Genomic DNA, 14576 nt, shown 5'->3' on the forward strand with positions numbered 1-14576 from the left:
TAATAACTTTATTTTATTTTATTTTCTCTTTTTTTCTTTCTTTTTTTTCTCTCTTTTCTTCTGAGCTGTATGGCTGACACGGTCCTGGTGCTCCGGCCAGGTGTCAGGCCTGTGCCTCTGATGTGGGAGAGCCGAGTTCAGGATATGGGTCCCCCAGAGACCTCCCGGCTCCACGTAATATCAAATGGCGAAAGCTCTCCCAGAGATCTCCATCTAAACGCTAAGACCCTAGTCCACTCAATGACCAGCACACTACAGTGCTGGACACCATATGCCAAACAACTAGCAAGACAGGAACACAACCTCACCCATTAGCAAAGAGGCTGCCTAAAATCATAATAAGGTCACAGAAAACCCAAAAACACACCACCAAAGGAGGTCCTGCCCACCAGAAAGAAAAGATCCAGCCTCATCCACCAGAACACAGGCACCAGTCCCCTCCACAGGAAGCCTACACAACCCATTAAATGAACCTTAGCCACAAGGGGCAGACACCAAAAACAATGGGAACTACGAACCTGCAGCCTGTGAAATGGAGACCCCAGACGCAGTAACTTAAGCAAAATGAGAAGACACAGAAACACACAGTAGATGAAGGAGCAAGGTAAAAACCCACCAGACCAAACAGATGAAGAGGACATAGGCAGTCTACCTTAAAAGAAACTCAGAGTAATGATAGTAAAGATTATCCAAAATTTTGGAAATAGAATGTGGAAAAGAAACATTTAACAAGCACCTAGAAGTAAAGAGCAAACAAACAATGATGAACAACACAATAAATGGAATTTTAACTTCTCTAGAAAGAATCAAGAGCAGAATAACTGAGGCAGAAGAATGGATAAGTGACCTGGAAGATAAAATAGTGGAAATAACTATCGTGCAACAGAAAAAAGCATGAAAAGAATTGAGGACAGTCTCAGAGACCTCTGGGATAATATTAAATGCACCAACATTCAAATTATACGGGTCCCAGAGGAAGAAGAGAAAAAGAAAGGGACTTAGAAAATATTTGAAGAGATTATAGTTGAAAACTTCCCTAATATGGGAAAAGAAATAGTCAACTCCAGGAAGCACAGAGAGTCCCATACAGGATAAATCCAAGGAGAAACATGCCAAGACACATATTACTCAAACTATCAAAAATTAAATACAAAGAAAAAATGTTAAAAGCAGCGAGGGAAAAACGACATACAAGGGAATCCCCACAAGGTTAACAGCTGATCTTTCAGCAGAAACTCTGCAAGCCAGAAGGGAGTGGCAGGACATATTCAAAGTGATAAAAGGGAAAAACCTACAACCAAGATTACTCTACCCAGCAAGGATCTCATTCAGAGTTGACAGAGAAATTAAAACCTTTACAGACAAGCAACAGCTAAGAGAATTCAGCACCACCAAACCAGCTTTACAACAAATGCTAAAAGAACTTCTCTAGGCAGGAAGCACAAGAGAAGGGAAAGACCTGCAATAACAATCCCAAAACAATTAACAAAATAGTAATAGGAACATACATATCGATAATTACCTTAAATGTAAACGGATTAAATGCTCCAACAAAAAGACAGAGACCTGCTGAATGGATACAAAAACGAGACCTGTATATATACTGTCTACAAGACACCCACTTCAGATCTAAGGACACATACAGACTGAAAGTGAGGGGATGGAAAAAGATATTCCATACAAATGGAAATCAAAAGAAAGCTGGAGTAGCAATTCTCATATCAGACAAAATACACTTTAAAATAAAGACTATTACAAGAGACAAGGACACTATATAATGATCAAAGGATCAATCCAAGAATAAGATATAACAATTGTAAATATTTATGCACGCAACATCGGAGCACCTCAATGCATAAGGCAAATGCTAACAGCCATAAAAGGGGAAATCAACAGTAACACAATAATAGTAGGGGAATTTAACACCTCACCTTCACCCATGGACAGATCATCCAAAATTAAAATAAATAAGGAAACACAAGCTTTAAATGATACATTAAACAAGATGGACTTAATTGATATTTATAGGACATTCCATCCAAAAACAACATAATACACTTTCTTCTCAAGTGCTCATGGAACATTCTCCAGGATAGATCATATCTTGGGTCACAAATCAAGCCGTGGTAAATTTAAGAAAATTGAAACCATATCAAGTATCTTTTGTGACCACAATGCTATGAGACTACATATCAATTACAGGAAAATATCTGTAAAAAATACAAACACGTGGACGCTAAACAATACACTACTTAATAACAAAGAGATCACTGAAGAAATCATAGAGGAAATCAAAAAATACTTACAAATAAATGACAATGAAAACACGACAACCCAAAACCTATGGGATGCAGCAAAAGCAGTTCTAAGAGGGAAGTTCATAGCAATACAGTCCTAGCTCAAAAATCAAGAACATCTCAAATAAACAAGCTAAGCTTACACCTAAGCAGTTAGAGAAAGAACAACAACAGAAAACCCAAAGTTAGCACAAGGAAAGAAATCATAAAGATCAGATGAGAAATAAATGAAAAAGAAATGAAGGAAACAGTAGCAAAGATCAATAAAACTAAAAGCTGTATCTTTGAGAATATAAACAAAATTGATAAACCATTAGCCAGACTCATCAAAAAAAAAGGGAGAAGACGCAAATCAATAGAATTAGAAATGAAAAAGGAGAAGTAACAACTGACAGTGCAGAAATACAAAGGATAATGAGAGATTACTACAAGCAACTATATGCCAATATAATGGACAACCTGGAAGAAATTGACAAGTTCTTGGAAAAACACAACCTTCTGAGACTGAACCAGGAAGAAATAGAAAATATAAACAGACCAATCACAAGCACTGAAATTGAGACTGTGATTAAAAATCTTCCAACACACAAAAGCCTAGGACCAGAAGGCTTCACAGGCAAATTCTAAAAACATTTAGAGAAGAGCTAACACCTATCCTTCTCAAACTCTTCCAAAATATAACAGAGGGAGGAACACTCCCAAACTCATTCTACGAGGCCACCATCACCCTGATACCAAAACCAGACAAAGATGTCACAAAGAAAGAAAACTACGGGCCAATATCACTGATGAACACAGATGCAAAAACCGCCAACAGAATACTAGCAAACAGAATCCAACAGCACATTAAAAGGATCATACACCATGATCAAGTGGGGTTTATCCCAGGATGCAAATATTCTTCAATATACATAAATCAATCAATGTGATAAACCATATTAACAAACTGAAAGAGAAAAACCATATGATCATCTCAATAGATGCAGAGAAAGCTTTCAACAAAATTCAACACCCATTTATGATAAAAACCCTCCAGACTGTGGGCATAGAGGGAACGTACCTCAACGTAATAAAGACGATATATGACAAACCCACAGCCAAAATTGTTCTCAATGGTGAAAAACTGAAGTCATTTCCACTAAGATCAGGAATAAGACAAGGCTGTCCACTCTCACCACTATTATTTAACATAGTTTTGGAAGTCTTAGCCACAGCAATCAGAGAAGAAAAAGAAATAAAAGGAATCCAAATCAAAAAAGAAGTAAAACTGTCACTGTTTGCAGATGACATGATACTACATATAGAGAATCCTAAAGATACGACCAGAAAGCTACTAGAGCTAATAAACGAATTTGGTAAAGTAGCAGGATACAAAATTAATGCACAGAAATCTCTTGCATTTCTACACACTAATGATGAAAAATCTGAAAGAGAAATTAAGGAAACACTCCCATTTACCACTGCAACAAAAAAATAAAATACCTAGGAATAAACCTACCTAAGGAGACAAAAAGCCTGTAAGGAGAAAACTATAAAACACTGATGAAAGAAATTAAAGATGATACAAATAGATGGAGAGATATACCATGTTCTTGGATTGGAAGAATCAACATTGTGAAAATGAGTATACTACCCAAAGCAATCTACAGATTCAATGCAATCCCTATCAAATTATCAATGGCATTTTTCACAGAGCTAGAACAAAAAACTTCACAATTTGTATGGAAACAAAAAAGACCCCGAACAGCCAAAGCAATCTTGAGAAAGAAAAACGGAGCTGGAGGAATCAGACTCCTGCACTTCAGACTATACTACAAAGCTACAGTAATCAAGACAGTATGGTACTGGCACAAAAACAGAAATGTAGATCAATGGAACAGTAGAGAAAGCCCAGAGATAAACCCATGCACATATGGTCACCTTATTTTTGATAAAGGAGGCAAGAATATACAATGGCAAAAAGACACCCTCTTCAATAAGTGGTGCTGGAAAAACTTTACAGCTACATGTAAAAATAATGAAATTAGAGCACTCCCTAACACCATACACAAAATTAAACTCCAAATGGATCAAAGACCTAAATGTAAGGCCAGACACTATCAAACTCTTAGAGGAAAACATAGGCAGAACACTCTATGACATAAATCACAGCAAGATCCTTTTGGACCCACCTCGTAGAGAAATGCAAATAAAAACAAAAATAAACAAATGGGACCTAATGAAACTTAAAAGCTTCTGCACAGCAAAGGAAACCATAAAGAAGTTGAAAAGACAACGCTGCGAATGGGAGAAAATATTTGCAAATGAAGCAACTAACAAAGGATTAACCTCCAAAATTTACAAGCAGCTCATGTGACTCAATATCAAAAAAACAAACAACCCAGTCCAAAAACGGGCAGAAGACCTAAATAGACATTTCTCCAAAGAAGATATACAGATTGCCAACAAACACATGAAAGGATACTCCACATCACTAATCATTAGAGAAATGCAAATCAAACTACAGTGAGGTATCACCTCACACCAGTCAGAATGGCCATCAACAAAAAATCAACAAACAATAAATGCTGGAGAGGGTGTGGAAAAAGGGAAGCCTCTTGCACTGTTGGTGGGAATGTAAACTGATACAGCCACTATGGTAAGCAGTAAGGAGGTTCCTTAAAAAACTAAAAATAGAGCTACCATATGACCCAGCAATCCCACTACTGGGCATACACCCTGAGAAAACCATAATTCTCAAAGATTCATTTACCACAATGTTCATTGCAGCTCTGTTTACAATAGCCAGGACATGGAAACAACCTAAGTGTCCATCAACAAATGAATGGATAAAGAAGATGTGGCACATGTATACAATGGAATATTACTCAGCCATAAAAAGCAATGAAATTGAATTATTTGTAGTGAGGTGGATGGACCTAGAGTCTGTCTTACAGAGTGAAGTAAGTCAGAGAGAGGAAAACAAATACTGTATGCTAACACATATATATGGAATATGAAAAAAAAAAAGTGGTTCTGAAGAACCTAAGGGCAGGACAGGAATAAAGACACAGACGTAGAGAATGGACTTGAGGACACGGGGAGGGGGAAGGGTAAGCTGGGACGATGTGAGAGAGTGGCATGGACATATATACACTACCAAATGTAAAACAGATAGCTAGTGGGAAGCAGCCGCATAGCACAGGAGAACAGCTCGGTGCTTTGTGACCAGCTAGAGGGGTGGGATAGGGAGGGTGGGAGGGAGATGCAAGAGGGAGGAGATATGGGGATATATGTATATGTATAGCTGATTCACTTTGTTATAAAGCAGAAACTAACACACCATTGTAAAGCAATGATACTCCAATAAAGTTGTTAGAAAAAATTAATAAGATGTTAAATATAAAAAAGAGTAAATGCAGAAAAAGATATCAAATTGCATATAAGCATTTAATTTTGCTGCCTCCAGAAAATCCGCCAGTGTAATAAAGAGATATTGTTTAATTATAGTTAGTGCTCATAAAATTGTTACTTATGCTAATACATAATGTGTATGTTATTGTGCCTCTTCAGTGAATTTATAAATATTACTTTTTTAATTTCTCAGTTCTGTTTGCCAATACAATCAACATCATTAGATATGACCCATATGAACAATAGCTTGTTGGGGTCCCCAGTTTAAAAAAACGTTAAGATTTATGAGTTTTGTTCTTCAACAAAAATGTTTAAGAACCACTGGTTTAGGGTAGGGAGGAAAGTGGATATGGAGGTCATTAAGCTGTTTTTTTTAATGTCAGGTGCTATGGAAATGTATAACCAACCACTCATGCAGCCCCTTGGATCATCTCATTTACAGATGAGAAAAATGAAATTCAGAGACAGTAAGGCAACTAGTTAGGGAAGAGGTCTGAAATGATACCAGCGATTAGTGGCAAAGTTAGTTCAAGAGTCTGTGTCTCTGTCCTGTCACCTGCTTCTTCTGTGCCATGCTGGATTCTCAACCTCAGTTTTCTAACCTATATATCATTTTTTTATGAATGGATGTTGTGTACGTATACATGGGGTGTGTATGTGTTTGTGTGTGTGTAAAATTTTACTAGAAATGACAATCTTTTCCTTCCAGTTTTCACTCCTTAGAAAATTTGTTCTCATAAGCCACTAGTAAGGACGAAACAGACCCCGGGAGCCCATTCTTCCCAGTTATAGCTAAAGGGATTAGCTATAGACATACAAACAAAACACACTTCTCTTTCTGGAATTTAGAATTGGAAAATAGAAAAAACTGTCACTGACTACTGAGAATTTAAACCAGAAAAACTGAATACTTGGGATTGGGGCCAGGGCAACAGCATCTGGGTGAGACTTGCCAAGACCAAGAAAATGTAAACAGCAGTGGCAGAAAAGACAAGATATGCAGGGAAACACAGGGGAGTGAGCTGGCTCCCAATTCTCCAGTTTCTGATTCCAGAGCCCTGTAAGGCCCAACAATGCTTCCTTATTTTGGTTTCCATAAAGTTTTCTTTGATTTGTCAACATTGCTTTATCTACTCTGATTAGGTTTTCTTTACTTGCAATTCTGCAACCCTGCGTGAGGACAAATGTGCATATTCACATATCCCCTACCTTGGTCATGATGAGGGACAGCTGAGAGTGGGTGGTGAGGGCGGGCAAAACCTAAAGGAGAGCAGCGGCTAAAGCACAGAGCTCTGCAGAGAGAGCAGAGATGCTTGTTCACAGCTGGCAGTGTGAGAGATCACATCAGAGATTTGTAGTTTGGCCCAAAAATGTAGTGGTCACTTTCATTGGAAAATTGGAGTTAGACATATTGATAACACATTGTAAGGTCTTCATAAATAATTGTTAAATTAAAAAATGAAAGCGCAACCCACTTGTTGCCAACTCTGGCTCATTGTTAAGTGCGCCTGGAAAGCCTCTTCTTATTCAGTTGGTCTTAGGTGAGGCCCATGTGAAGGTTTTATTTTTAAAAGCCCCCCTCCACTCCCGCCACCAGCTGATGTTAGTGTAGGATAGTGAAAGCACACTAGAACCCCAGAGGAGGAACTCTATAGAAAGAAAAAAAAAACCTTGCAGAAATTTCCACCTACTTTAATTTCAGAAACACCTACTTTAATTTCAGAAAGGGAAGGTAAAAGTGGTGTTTATGCTAAAGAGGAAAAGAGACATTTTACTGGATAAATTCTAGAATGTTCTTTAGAAGGAGCATAAAGACTGGAGCAGTCAACTAGCAAAGAGCTAAGAAAGAGTGTCAAATCAATGGGATATCCAAACGAGGAAAACACTTGAAAGAATGGAACAAGTAGCTGTGCTAGCAACTCCAGTAACATTGGGTAATAAAGTATTTTCCTCAGGATATGGCTGAAATGTCAGTAACAATGTAATGCCCATTATAGACTAATGTTTATTGGTTTTGAAAGCTCCTTCTGAAGTACTATGTTAAATGTGCTAGAAAATGGCAAGGGAATCAAATGGGATGTGGCTCTGCCTCTTGGCTTATAGGGACTCAAACCCCAGTAAATGTAAAATTCTCTTTAAAAAATATGGTTCTGATATGGTAGGGCCTTCTCAAACACAGGATTTTTACACACACACACAAAGGAATAGGACTGTGGACAGTTGTTACTGGTACCATCTACAAGCTTTGTCTTCATCCATGTGAAGATGTGGCACTTAAGGGTCAACAACACAGTGATTAAAATCTCTATCCCTACCCAGCCAGAGCTAAGAGAGGTCTTAGATTCAAGGAGAATCTCTTCACTATCTTTGGCTTACTGGCCAAAGACTGCAGAATAATGCATACTCTGCAGTTCAGCTTTTATATACTTAAAGACACAGAAGACAGACGAGGCTCTGAAGTAAACCTCCATACACGCTGATTCTTTATTTATGGGTCCTAGGAAATAGGGAACATTAAGTGAACTTAAAACGGCATATTATGATCAGATTTCCAGCTGTTCTGTGTCACTAGGAATGGCAAAGTAAAAAGAACAGCCCTAATATCAATAATAAATGCCTACTGGAGAACTCCAGTAAGCTACAATGATTAAATAACACCGAGGAAGAAAGGCAAGGTCTAGAAGACACTTTCTCTCTTGCTCTGTCTCTCTCTGGCAAAATGCCCAGGCTACTGACTCTTCTTTGCTTCACTTCCATGTTTGCCAGCCACCTCCAACTCCATAGAAATTTGTTCAAATGGCACAGTAATTGAGATCTCACAGGAGTTACAAAAATTACTTCAAGTCTTTGAACTCTCTGGGCAAAACAAATAACTTTAAAGTTGATGAATCTATCCTTCATGCCATTTAATATCCAGATGCGGACTCTTGTATTGATTAGAAGACAGCAGGAAATGAAATAAACTTCTATGGTGTCACAGCTATGAATCAGTCTCTCTCCCAGACCTTTATACATGTCACGTTTTTCTTATAGTAACCATACAAGATGGGCCAAGTACAATTGCCCTCATTTTACAAATGAAGAAATTGAGACTCGGAGAGGTTAATGTGCCTGAGGATTAGTAAATATCAGAGCTGCTAAACACTGGAGAAAGTATTCAAACCCAGCTTGGCTTGGCACCAAAACCATCTCCATCATTCAGGCATTTTCACCAGTGAAGAGCAAATCAGAGTGAACTTCCCAGCATCACCCATCCCTCACCATTGTCTAGTAGCTGACATCTGATAGAAGTAAATGTTGGTTGAATGAATGCACAGGTGAATGTTGTGCAGGGACCCTTGATACTGAGAAGTGACCCAGGAGATGCAGGTAAGTTGCAGGAAGAAGACAGTAGCAAGACCACGGAGTGAAAAGCTCTGAGTCTCCCATAAGTGGTTTTGCTTGAATGCCAGCCCACCTGCTTGAGGCGCTGCACCAGTCATCTTGGCAGGTATCCTGCGGTTTGTCTCAGCTGCCTTTTTTGCTTTTTGAGGCAGCAGATTATGGTGTGTTTACCTTGACAATCTGCTACCAATTATTAAGCACTGGTTGAAAAATGTTGTAGCTACCCAACGAGTATTGTTGTTGGACAACAAAATTTTAGAACAGATTTGGTTGTGGTCAATGCTTGCAACTTATCTAACAAGGACAGATACTGCAGAGGGAGCTTGGGCTGCATGTTCCAGAGCATTTTAATGCACAAAGCTTAATTTCCACACTGCTCCCAGCACAGAGAAGCCTCTGCAACCCTGATATATATATATATATCAGTAGCAATTTGTCCTGCCCCTTCTCTCAGTCTTTGGGATTTTCTCTTACTCTTTCTTTACATCCTCTTGTCCCAATCCTCTCAGCTTAGGTGCTGGAGTGTTTTTCCCCTTTCAAGAAGAAAATAGTCAAATATCTTAATGACGGATTTAATGTCTCTTACCTTTGTCTAGCACCAGCCAGGTGCTGTCTTTGCCCCAGGACCTCTTCCTGCCCAGACAGATGTAATTACCAGAGGCAAAGCCATAGGGAAATGTCCTTCAGGCAGGGAACTATTTCAATATTGGAAATCTCATTATGGTACATACCGGCTGAGTACCACTACTGTCTTTTCCAAAACTGGATACAGACTGTCTCTATCTATGTGGATCAATTCAGTTCTTCCTTTTCCTTATTTGCTACTCCTTTTCCAAAACAGAGCTTCTTAAGAGTATATCACTCATTGACTTTCTTTTCTACAGAAGCTGAAGTGCTTTTATATCACACAATCCTTGGACCAAGGAAGGTCCTCGGAATGAACTGATGTTATGGGAACTGGATGCACAAGCCACGTTGAGGTTGCAGACTTCTACACAGGATAACCTGGGTGAGTATGTCATGAACCAGTCTCCATTTACCCTTTGTCTACCCCTGCAAAGAATTACCCTGTTTCAGCTTTCTAGAGAAACTGGCAAAAATTCTGATAGAAATAAGCAATGTGGATCCACAGTGATGAGTTTAGAAATAAAATCAGAATTTAGGAAATTTTGTGCCACAACCAGATGCAGACAATATTGTGGGGCTTCCCTGGTGGCACAGTGGTTAAGAATCTGCCTGCCAACGTAGGGGACACAGGTGCGAGCCCTGGTCCGGGAAGATCCCACGTGCCACAGAGCAACTAAGCCCATGAACCACAACTACTGAGCCCACATGCCACAACTACTGAAGCCCGCACGCCTAGAGCCCATGCTCCGCAACAAGAGAGGCTACCGCAATAAGAAGCCCATGCACCACAACGAGGAGTAACCCCCTCATCGCTGCAACTAGAGAAAGCCCGTGTACAGCAACGAAGACCCAACACAGCCATAAATAAATAAATAAAATTTTTTTTAAATATTGTGGAGGATTTCAAATCTCAAAATTTTAGAATTTTAGAACATGATTAAAGTATATACAAATGATGATTAAAGATGTTTAGAAGTGAAGCTTTGAGGAATGTGCAGGATGTATAGCCATGTCCCAGGTCTCCATTTCTAATCTCAATCACCAGGAGCAAAGTTCTAAGGCCCCTATGACAAAAAGCAAAGAGAAACAGAAGGAGGAGGCACAAAATTTCATATTAAAAACTCTAAAACCTTAGCCATCCCCAGCTTCTGATAATGTTGGGACATAAACCTATAAAAGTGATAAGATTTAAGCGAACTGTAACTATAGTTTCAAAAGCAGGAAACTGACCTCTACAAAAAAGCAAAATGTGTTAAAATAATGAAACAGGCTGGATTTTTTTCATTGATTTAAGTCTACATTTCCAGATCTCAGCTCTGTTTAGTAACTATGCCCAATGCCGAATCCAGGGAGTATCCAACCCATCTTACTAAACAATTTTATGGAACTATTTTATTATTTAATGTCAGATTTGGGTTTAAAAAGGAGGAAGCAACGTCAACTGGACTGCTTATCATCAAGCCAGCTCAGGATGGATGTAGACAATGTTGTCATCTATGAGATATAATTATAGGGTGCCAGGATGAGCCCTTCTGGGCAAACACTGATTCACCAGGCCCAGCCCCAAACATCCTTTGGTTTCATAGTATAACAAGTTGTACATTGAAGAGTCATCCTTGGGGGACTTTCTCTCTGTTACTCTCTTTATAAATTATAAATACACCTATTGACTGGTATAGTTCATTAAAAAATATTCTATCCATCTATCCCTTCATCTGAATATAAGAGAGAAACAATGAGAGAGAGAAAGAGATGAAAAAATACGCATCAAACTTTTGTCCTAGAAAATAGGATATGAAGGAGAGTAAAACGGGGGGAAAGAAAGACTTTCTTTTGTACTTAAAATTTTTATACAGGACTGGCTTTGTTCACACTTTCAACAAATTGCACTAATTCTGTAATTTTGACAGAAGAAATCAAAAAAGAGAAAATTGTTGCCCATGTTCTTGGAGTGTTAGTGGCTTATCCATTGGCACAAACCTTGCCTTGCTTAAGATGAGATTTTTCACTGCTGATCCCTCAGACAACTCATAAGAATTGTGAATCAAATTATTATAAACAAAAAGAACTGAGAGATCACTTAGGGCAAACTCTGAATATTGGAGGAAAAACAACAAGGTGATAAGTCACTTGTCTATGACACATTCATTCATTCAGCAAACATTCTTTAGTGTGTATTTAATCAAAAATCAAAAGTGTGTTGGAGCACAATTATTAGATCAACACATACCTGCCCATACAGGATTTAACATCTCATACAAATTTATTTCATACAAATAATATGGTTGACCCAGTTCTAAATATATACATACTCATACACTCATACTTTTAGACAGAAATCGGTTGTCCCATTTCACAAAGAAATTGAGACTCAGAAAAGTGAAGTGGTGATATATTCAAACTCAGATCTTCTGCCTTCCAATCCAAGGATCTTGCCAGTTTTGTACTGGGCATTCCTTTCTTAGGATTTATCCCAGGAGACTAGAGACAATCAGAAGTTAAACTTTTTTTCCTCCTAAATTTCTAGTTCCATATTTTTTCTATTAAATCACAATGATCAGTTCATCAACGTGCCTTGCTTATATCCTGTTTTAATTATTATATTAAATAGCTCAGAATTGTCTCCTTGATCAAGAGCAGATACACACTTGGCAAGCCCTATTACTTGAGTCATCTCCCATGAAAGAAAAAAAAAGAGGGAATTTTTCAATATTCTCTGATATCTAATTCAAACAAGAGTTAAGGGCTTCCCTGGTGGCACAGTGGCTGAGAGTCCGCCTACCGGTGCAGGGGACACGGGTTCGTGCCCCAGTCCGGGAGGATCCCACGTGCCGCAGAGCGGCTGGGCCCATGAGCCGTGGCCGCTGAGCCTGCGTGCCCGGAGCCTGTGCTCCGCAACGGGAGAGGCCACAACGGTGAGAGGTCCAGGTACCGCAAAAAAAAAAAAAGAGTTGAAAATCATAAAATTGACTAAAGTTTATGTGGAAGAAAAGAACTTAAACTTTGGACTGCTGATATTTATCATTCTTCGTGACTTCTCAGGAATAATTATGGTCAAAAATAGGACTCTAATGAAAAGTGTATTTGGGTTGCTTTTTATGCTTCTTCACAAAACCTTCTAAAGACCTCAAACATTCTCTGGATAGAGGATATCAGGACTTACGATACAGTTTAATACAAAAATATTTTATTAAACCTAGAACAAAAAAATACAGTTTCTGTTTTAGGATTGTAACTTCCCTGTAATTGTATCTTATAGGGATGCTATGGACTGAACTGTAGCCCTGAAAATTCATATGTTAAAGCCCTAATCCCTAATGTGACTATTTAAAGATAGGGCCTTTAAGGAGGCAATTAAGGTTAAATGAGGTCATAAGGGTGGATCTCTGATACCGTAGGATTAGTGTCCTTATAAGAAGAGACACAAGAAATTTTGCTCTCACTCTGTCTCTGCACGTGCACACAGCAAGATGGATGCTGCCTGCAAGACAAGAGAGGAGGCCTCAGAGTGAAACCCTGCCAGCATCTTGATCCTAGACTTTCCAGCCTCCAGGAGTATGAGAAAATTAATTTCTGTTGTTTAAACCATGCAGTCTATGATATTTTGTTATGGTAGCCCAGGTAGATTAATACAAGGGAATATGAATGTTCATTTAGATGAACAGATAATCTTGAGCAGAACTATCTCTGGGTAGAGAAACTGAAAGCTGCTGTTCTGGGCATAAAGCTTTGTTTCACCTGATAACCAGTTATGAGAATGAAAGTGTAAACTTCGACATAAGTAACGTGGCAGGTTTCACTCATTTGCACATTACTTAGTCAGAATATACTAGTTATGATAATATCCCAAAGACTAGTTAAATTTCCTAATCTTAAAGAAACATGTTTAATTGACTGTGTGCTTGGCCTTCCTTTCTGTAATATAAGAGCTGTTACAGAAAAGGAAGGACAGACACTTAGCCCATGGGCAAACACTTTCCCTCATGGCAAATATCAAGGCCTACTTTCCTGCCAGGGCTCAGGGCAACCTCCGAATCCATTTTTACATGGCAGTCTTGGCAGCCCGTCCAACTGACTGGAGTTGGCATGCAAAGTAGAATTTAACTGCTATAGGAAAAACTGGGCTGAATATAAGATAAATTAGGCTAAAAGCAAGCAAGATCTAAAACCACCAGCTCTCATATTACTATATTTGGGAGATGAGAAATATTAATAATTTAGAACATATTGTGTTACCTAATAATTGCTTATATAATAGTTATCCTTAGAATGGCTATGAGTCAACATTAACGATTGGCTAACGCAACTTGCACTTTCAATACCCTTCTCCTTTGCCTGACAATTATAAAGGCCTGTTCTTCAGTCTGGAATGCAGTCATGAAGCCTGGAGATGTGGCAGCTTCCAATGCCCATGAAGCAACATGCATAGGCATAAATGCCAACAAACGAAGTGTGGTGGAGTAGAGACATGAGAGAAGCCTAGGTCCCCAAGGTCATTATTAAACCCTCCTACCCTGCACTCTTAATGCCAAACTACTCATTATGCTTGGCAAATATTCCTTTAGGTTTTTCATCTAGAGCTAATTAGCTCTTCTGTATTTTGCAGTTGAATACATTCCAGATTAATACAATGGCTTTAAGTGTAAGAAAATCACAAAGCCTTAAACAAAACAGATATTCCATGCCACAAATATTTCTTCATGAAAAACTTAAAAATTTTTTAAGTCTATGAAAACTGAGCTATTGTCCCCAGTTGAAGAACTTCTCACTTCCCTCCTTTATCTTGGAAAAAGGCACCAATCCTCTCATACTGATAAAGTGAACAATGATTCAAACTAGAGTCTTACAATTCTACTTGCTTTTATGATTCTATCT

This window comes from Aethalodelphis obliquidens, unplaced genomic scaffold (genome assembly GCF_003676395.1).
Source record: "Aethalodelphis obliquidens isolate GAN/ISIS:26980383/991018 unplaced genomic scaffold, ASM367639v1 scaffold47, whole genome shotgun sequence".
NCBI classification, from domain to species: domain Eukaryota; kingdom Metazoa; phylum Chordata; class Mammalia; order Artiodactyla; family Delphinidae; genus Aethalodelphis; species Aethalodelphis obliquidens.